Raw genomic sequence first — 8,841 nt, forward strand, 5'->3', positions numbered from 1 at the left:
TGTGTGTGTGTGTGTGTGTGTGTGTGTGTGTGTGTGTGTGTGTGTGTAAGGACTATCTCCCCAAGAGAAATGCAGGAAAGTCATCAGCTAAATCACTTCTAATGAAGAGAGAGAAAAATCAGAAAATAGATTATTCAGACATGCCCCTCCTCTCCCAAGCCTTTGAGGTAGTAAAGTGGGGAGTTCAGTGAGATGATCTCATGAGCCCTTCCATCTGTTAATCTTGTTCAGCGTGAGAACCTGTTTCTGGCTGTATTCCTCTCACCCCTTTGGCCTGTGGTCCTGCTGTTAATGGAGGCGTCCAACACACAAACCTGGGATGCACTAAATTTTCATCAGCCTTCTCTATTTCACTTTTAAACAAATTAGGTCACCTTATCAGCATAAATTGTGATTTTGAGAGATGACAGAGGAATAAATCAGGTTTGCAGGCCCTGCTGCTGTGGCTATTGTATGGATGTTTTTCCCTGGGCCAAATTCAGAACTTAGCTTTCGTGCCTTCTTGTGTTTGCCCTTTCTAGGACTTGATGTTGTGAAATATGAAAATAAAACTAGCATCAAAAAGTTGATTCTCAGATATCTGATATCTTGCTTTACATGCCTAGGTTGCTTGTTTTTAAAACACGAGCACACTCATCAGTGAATCTGTCAACAGGTCATAGATCAGGGATCCTGACCTGAATTTGTTTTGCTATGTCACTACACACCAAATGTTTGATGTAGATGTTTTCAGACCTAAAAATCAACCTATTTGAAAAGACTTTGTTTAAACTTTTAAGAAAGCTATTCATAGTGTCTACTCAAAAAGAGCCAATAGAATTTAAAATGAAAATAATTCATAATGCATTCAGTTCTGATATAATGGACTTTGGGTTCATCCAATATCTCTTCTTTATCCCTTCTCTTCTGATTCACCTTATTTCATCCCCTTCCTAAAGCTATTCAGGTAAACTGGTGTCAACCAAGTGGGATTCTGACATTTCACAAAAGTGAGAGGCATCCCAGTGCTCTCTTTAATTTCTAGCAAAAGCTAACAAAGCTGCCATGAGACTGTGCCTTGCAGATCTCCAGCTACAGGGAAGGTAATTGACCAAGGTCTTCAGCTGCTGCACTCTGAGATCTGCCATCATATTTGCACCACATCCACACCGGTTGCTGCTAGCCAATGACTGGGTGTGGTGGATAAGCCTGTTCCTGGAACACAAGGGACTCCTCTGACAGCCAACTTTGGTTCACAGACTCCCCAATAACCTTGCTGAAGCTTCCCTAGGCTGCACAATGGTCTAGGACACTTCCACCTAACCTTCCTTCGCTCTGTCCTTCACATGCAGGGTAGACTTGCCTCATAGTCTAACGACTCTCTCTGCTCCTACCCATTTTTTCTCAGATGGATATTTCCCCTAACAAAATCCTTGCACATTTAATCCCACCCTGATGTCTGTCTCTCAGACTAAGACAGCTTGCGTTTCCATTCCTGGCCTTTTTCAATAAAAATTGGCGGGCAGTGGTCTTAGTATGCCAATATAAGCTCCTTACTTTCTGCTAGATTGGGTCACAGTTTAGAGAAAACAGATTCAAATCAGTGTAGCAGAGAACAGATGATGTCACATCTTCTTTCTTTCAATGCACAGATTACTCTATATACTAGTAAATAGCCACAAGCCTGTTTGAGAGGAAGGGGAAGAGCTGATGAGCAATACTAAAAATCATCTTATTAAAAATCTAAGATAGTTAAATGCCCTTTATGTAATTATATATGACAATGTGAACTAGGGTTCATTTTCTGAAGTATTTTTACAATCTTTTGTTCTAAAACCAATACAAGAATTTTCTCTTACCAGAGGAAGCATTGGGCTGAAATGTCATGGAATGCTTTTCTGGGACTCACAAGTCCATCGAACCTTAAATGAGATTGGGGGTGGGGACAATCTTCTCTGGCCTATCCACTTTTCATGGGAACCATCATGGCTATCCCATAGGCTTACTAGAAGAGCTGCTGGGACTTTTATTTCTGCCCAGCCCTATCTCAGCAGCCCAGGGAATGACAAGAACCATTGATTCTTCTGAGCTGCACCAGAGCGGTTCCAGCTATAACAGAAAAAGCCCTGGAACACTGCTCATTTGACAAGAAAAGAAAGTACCATTTCCTCTCTTCTTCCTTCATCCCCACTAGTTTTAGAAAAATTAGGGACTGAGCCAGACCTTGCTAGTTGCCTGTGCATTCTCCTCTTTTTAAGAAACCTCAGTTTTGTGCAAAGTGACAATAGGTCCATCTAAAAATACTCTCTTTTCCAGTCTGCAAGCCAAGGAGAGAGGCCTCAGGAGAAACCAGCCCTTCTGACACCTTGATCATGGACTTTTAGACTCCAGGACTGTGAGAAAATAAATTTCTATTGATTAAGTCATCTATTCTGTGATATCTTTTTAAGGCAACCCTAGCAAGTCAATGCAAGACTCATATCTAGACGATATAGAGAGCTTTATAAAACAATATTAAAAAGACAGACAATACAAGAGAACTGTACAAAAAATACAGAAAGTACTTCACAAAAGAGGATATCCAAATAACTACTAAACGTATGAATATGAAAAGTACCTCAACTTTAGACGATTCATTACTTATCAGGGAAATAAAAATTAAAAACATGATATGATAATATAACACACTCATCATAATGGCCAAAAGTGAAGAGATGGATAATACCAAGTGTTGGCAAGGATATGGAACAACTGAAACTCTTGCACACTACTAGTGGAATGATAAATTGATTAAAAAATATTCTTGGAAATTGTTTTGCGTAGCATAGCTAAATATAAACACAATCTAAAACCCAGGGATTCTTCATATAGGTATATATCCACAGAATCATGAACATATGTTCACCAAAAGATGTGTACTGGAATAGTCATTGTAGCATAATTTATAACAACTAAAACCTACAAGCAACCTGAATGCCCAATAATACTGGGATAGATTTTTAAAAATTTATGTTCACACATTAGAATAATATAGCAGTGAGAACACGTTCTACCATTTCATGCAATAATATGGGTGATTCTCATAAACATTATGTTAAACAAAAGAAGTCAGACACAAAAGAGCATCTGTTATATCATTCCATAAAGTTCAAAATCAGGCAAAATCAATCTATGCCATTCTTCAGGGCATGCAAGAGTTATTTCTGATGGAATAAGGAGGATTCTGAGGTGCTGGAAATGTTCTGGTGTTTCTCCTGGGTGCCAGTTACATTGGTATGTTCACTTTGTAAAAATTCATCAACCTACATACTTGTGATTTGTGAACTTTTCTGTACGTGTGTTATATGTCACTATAAAATTTTCATGAAAATGACAGAACCAACTCAATAGGCTTGCACTTTTTTCTTTACATTTTCCCCTTTTCATGCCTGAAACACAGACATGATGCCTAAAGTAGAACCATGAGGTGGCAAACATGAGAACAAAAATTACATGCTAAGTTGCTAGGCAGAAACACAGAGGTAGCCTAGGGGGTCACTGAGTGCATTACAAAGCTATATACTGCCTACAGTGATCGGCCATTTTGTTCCACACACAAAAACATGGAGAACACTAACTGTTTAAGCCACCATCTAGTTAAGTTTTCTGTTATTCACAGCTAAATGCAATGCTAACTGACAAATCAACTCCTCAACAGCTTCCTAAAAAATGAAGTAGATGAAGGAAATACATATTGCATGTGGTGACCAAGAATGCACGACCAAGAAAGGTGAACAGGATGATTGTGGTCAAGGTTAACCCTGACTCACCCTTCCCAGTTGGTATAATTGTACCTACATGTGACTCTGAGTTAGATTTTAGGCAAAGGAATTTAAGCTCACAGGGACACACTCTCTGAAAGCCTTTAATATGGGACTGAAACAGGCAAAGAATTCAGACATCAGCATTATCCTGGAAATGCATATGAATACTACAAAGAAATAAGTCATTGTTTATGTTAGTCTTATTACATACATAATTCAACTACTGTAACATAAATCCAAATTAGCAATGGCTTATTGTAAGGTAGCCCCTCAGTGTTAAGGTCCCTCAGTGTTAGAGACTTAAGTTCTAATTATATTGTTGCTCTACCATCCCTAGGACATCGCTCTCATCACATGGTCCAAGACTGCTCCCCATTACTACTCTACATTTCAGGCAGCAGAGTAGAGAGAAGAGGGTAAGGAAGACATATCTCTCCCTTTAAAGGCACAGGCAGGAGTGACATTGTCACTTCTGAGCACATCCAAGTGGCTGAACCTTGATCAAGAACAAAGGGAGGGTGGGTAATATAATAGTTAACTGAGTGGCCATGATCTCACTTAAAAATTCTGCTGCTATGAAAGAAAAGGGAAAAATGGATATGGGAGAGGTGGGGACTAGCAACTACATGGGATAATACACTTTATCACAATTTCATCTATTGAGAATCTATACACCAATAAGAACAAGAAAACTCTTTATATCCTCAAAGTAAGTTTCTGAAAGCAGAATGATTTGGAGAGAGACTTGATTTAAAAAAATTTTTTTTTTAATCTAAGTCTCGTCTCACCATGTTCTCTTATTCCCTGAGAATTCTGTTCAAAGTTCATCTTTCCTGTTTAAGCGCCTCAGATGAACTACACCTGGCTTCAATTGCTCAAATCACTTCCCCAATTTCACTCACAGCATGTATCTGTCTGTGTGTAGCACTAAGTGATTATGCATATGTGTACACGTGTTTTACTGAAGTTATATGTATTTTTCTATGATGAGGTGGAAATAACATGACTTTTGAAATCTGGCAGACATTGATTCAAATCCCAACTCTGTAGCTAAGTGGATACATGCCCTCGATACACCCCTCCCCACTGATACCTCTGGTCTCAAAAGAGGAGTCTGCTCTAGTTCACCCCATCTCGTCACCCCATCCCTCTCAATTGCTCTAACAGTCATCCTCCTTATGCCTTCAATCTGTCTTCCTACACTAACCTCTTCCCCTCGTTATAAACCAGATCGCATTTCTTTTAATTTTTTCGAAACTCTCCCTCATCCTTATTTCCCATACTAGCTAGCTGTCTTCTCTGTCACTCCACACTATAATTTCTTAAAAGTGTGTACCCCCTTCCTTGCTTGTTGGTCACCCCTCTCCTGTCTGATAACCTTCCCATTACAAAATCAGTCTGCTGTTAAAAAAGTCCTGACCACTTCAAAAATCCAATCAACTCATCGATTTTCTGCAGTCTCAGACACAGTTAACCATTCCTTCCTTTACAATTGTTCCCCACCACCTTAGCTTTCACAACCTTATCTTCTCAGATCGGTTTCCTGTCTCTCTGGGCTTCCCAGCTGAGGCCCCTTCATGAATTTTTCTCCCTCTCTTACCCATCAAAGGTTGGCTTGCCCAGGAGCCATCTTTGGCCTTCTTCTCTTCTCACTCTTAACACATCCTATGAATGTTCATCCATGCCTATGGCTTTCATAAACTCCAAATCGGTCTTTCTAGTCCAGACTCTATTGGGTTTTAGACCATTCCAGTTTTCTTGAGACTGAAGGGTTTCGTGGGCTGCCAGACTCACTTTTAAAACTAAGATGGTCCCAGGAAAACCAGAATGAGCTGGTCACCCTAGAAACTCTAGGTACCTACTAGACATTGCTATTTGAATGTCCTACAGATCCCACAAATTCAACATGTACATCCCTGAAGTCATTGTCAATGTCTTACCGCAAGCCTACTAGTCTTCATGTATTCATTGTCTCGATGGATGGTGCCACTGTCCAGTCTACAACAGAAACAAAAACCCAGGAGGCATCCTGAACACGGACCACTCTCTCACTCACCATGTCTGCTAGTCACAAAAACCTGAGAATTGAAATGTGTCTTCATTGCCTCACCTAATTCAGGGCTTCCTCATCTCTTGCTTGAACTATCATTACCACATCATATGCCCCCTGCCCCTAGTCTTGTCACTCCAATCTACATAGCTATCAAAGTGATTTTTCTAGAACCAAAATCTAACCATGTTATCCTACTGCTTTATCAAACACTCCCATAAAGCTCACACTCCTTGCACTGGACTCCTACAAGTCCTGTAAGATCTAGCCCCTGCCTGTGACTCCAAAAATCCTTTCTCCTTTGACCAGCCACTGAACTCCTGGAACTCCTGAGAAAGAAAATGCCCCTTCACAGATCTGTTACTTTGCTTATGCTGTCTTCTCTACTTGAAATGTCCCTCTTGCTTCCTGACAAGTTCTTATGAAACCTTCAAAACTCAGTTCAAGCGTCTCCTTCTCTGAGAAGCCTTCCCTGTATCTATAAGATACCTCTCTCATACATCTCCCCTAACACATGAAAACGCAATTATAGATGTATTCACATCTGCTTTTTTTTTCTACCAGACTGGGTATAAAACTCTTGAGGGCAGGAAACTTGCATATTCATTTCATGTTCTAGGACAGTATTTGGAACAGTCAGAACTAAAATATATTTTTACATGACTGACTCAACTCTGGGTCTGGTTCCGCATCCTAAAGAATGTTACCTCTATCTTGAAGAATATGTTGCAGGGATTTACATATAGAAAAGCATCAGTCCTCTGCCTGGAACTCGGCAGATCATCTCCTCCCCTTTATGATTAGATGAAGACCTGTGTTTTCTGCACCCTTCGTGATGTCTCCAGTAGAAGCCTGATTGATACTTCTCAATGCCTAACACCAGAGTGTGGGTCTGGGGACCAGTAAAAAGTCTCCATTCCTCCTGGGGGAAGGCAAGAAGTAAGCTTAGGAATTAGTCAATATTTATATTACTATTGATTCTCATCAATAATAGATAATTTCTACAGAGTTATTATCTGTGATGCTCCACCAGCTTCACTCATGGAAGGACAATCTTGCTCTAAAATAATTCTTGTTGGTGCATCACATGCATTGCACTCATCGCCAGAGAAGTGCTCAATAAGAACAGCTGAGACTCAATATTTTTAAGGGGAGAGTAAAGCAATTTCACATCCACTAGATTGACAGAAAATTTTTAAAGGCATGGCAAATGTTGGCAAAGAGGTGGCACAAGAGAGATTTTCATGCACTCCTGGTGGGAGAACAACTTGGGATAACCACTTCAGGAAACAACTGAGCAATACCTAGTAAAGTTAAACATACAGTAACCTGAAGCCCAAGTAATTCCACTCCTATGGAGATACTCTAGAGATACTCTCATGCATGTACCCGGAAATATGTGCAGGAAAGTTCATAACAGCATAGTTTACAGTAGTATAAAAATTAACAAGGAAGGAATGAAGGAAGGAAGGAAGGAAGGGAAGGAGGGAGGGAGGGAGGGAGGGAGGGAAACACACTTTCTTCTCTGAGATCCCACCACCTTCCTTTCCAATTCTGTATACCATCTTTCTCATCCAGAGGGATCTTTCAATTCTCTGTTGTAGAAATGTGTTCTAAAGGGAGATGAGACATTCAGTGTCACATATTTTCAAGTAGGAGGCAGCAGCCTACCTTCTATGGAGGAGGGAAGAAAGGGAAGGGAAGGGGAAGGAAGGGGAGGGGAGGGGAGGGGAGGGGAGGGGGAGGGAAATGGGAAGGGGAAGGGAAAGGGGAAAGAAAAAGGGAAGGAAAAGGGGGGAAAAGGGAAGGAAAAAGGGATGGGAAGGGAAGGGAAAAGGGAAAGGAAAGGAGAGAGGGAGAGAGGGAGGGAGAGAAGGAGGGAAGGAGGGAAGGAGGGAGGGAGTAAAGGGGAAAGGGAGGGAGTGCAGGAGACTTCATAATAAAAAAAATGAATCAACTACAGCTATACATTTCAACAAAGGTGAATCTCAAAAATTAAAGCTTAAAGGAAAAGTAACAGTAAAATTTCATTAATATAAAGTCCAAAAGCACACCAAAATCAAACAATGCATTGTTTAGAGATCTACATATATGGTAAAACTTCAGAGAAAAACACAACACTAATTTTCATGAAATTTAGGATACTAGTTCAGGATAGAGGTGAAAAGAGTCAACCAGGAGCGGTACTGAGGACTTTCAAAGGTCTGAGTAATGTTCGCTTTCTTAGTCTGGGTGGCCAGTAAATGGCTGCTTGCTCTATTTTTATATTATTATATTATTGCCCTCCAAACTGGTCATGTACATTTCCATTCTCTTTTGCATTCAAGATATACTTCCAATTTTTTAAATTATTTTTTTTAAAGAGAGGCTAAGTAACTTTTTCAAGGTTTTGCTAACAAGCAGCAGAGCCACGAATGGAACCCAAGCCTGCCTGACCATAAAGTTCATGGTGTTTTTTCCTCACACACACACTGCCTCCCGAAATACTTCACTCACGTGTAAGTTGTAGTCGTTCATCCAAATGTTCACCAACAGATGTATGAACAACCAAACTGCGGCATATACATACAAAGGAATATCATTAGGCCTTAAAGTGGATGGAAATGCTAACACAAGCTACAACATGGATGAAACTTGAGAATTATGCTAAGTGACAGAATCCAGTCACAAAAATGACAAAAACTGCATGATTTTACATAGATGAGGTACTTAGAGTAGTCAGACTCACGGAGACAGAAAGCAGAATGGTGGTTGCAGGGGGCTGGGGAGAGGAGAATGGACAGTTAGTATTTCATGGATATAGAGTAGGAGTTATTAAGAAATTATTTTAGGCAGATAGGAAAAAGTGTCCTTGTGAGGATTTCATTTGTGTGTGTGTGTGTGTGTGTGTGTGTGTGTGTGTGTTAAAATCTGCCTTTTTTTTTTTTAAATTGTACTTTGGGCTCTGGGGTACATGTGCGTATCCTGCGTCCTGCAGGATTGTTACACAGATACGTACACGCCACGGTG

This window comes from Sapajus apella, unplaced genomic scaffold, assembly GCF_009761245.1.
Source record: "Sapajus apella isolate SASKATOON/1434 unplaced genomic scaffold, GSC_monkey_1.0 scaffold32, whole genome shotgun sequence".
Lineage (NCBI taxonomy): Eukaryota > Metazoa > Chordata > Mammalia > Primates > Cebidae > Sapajus > Sapajus apella.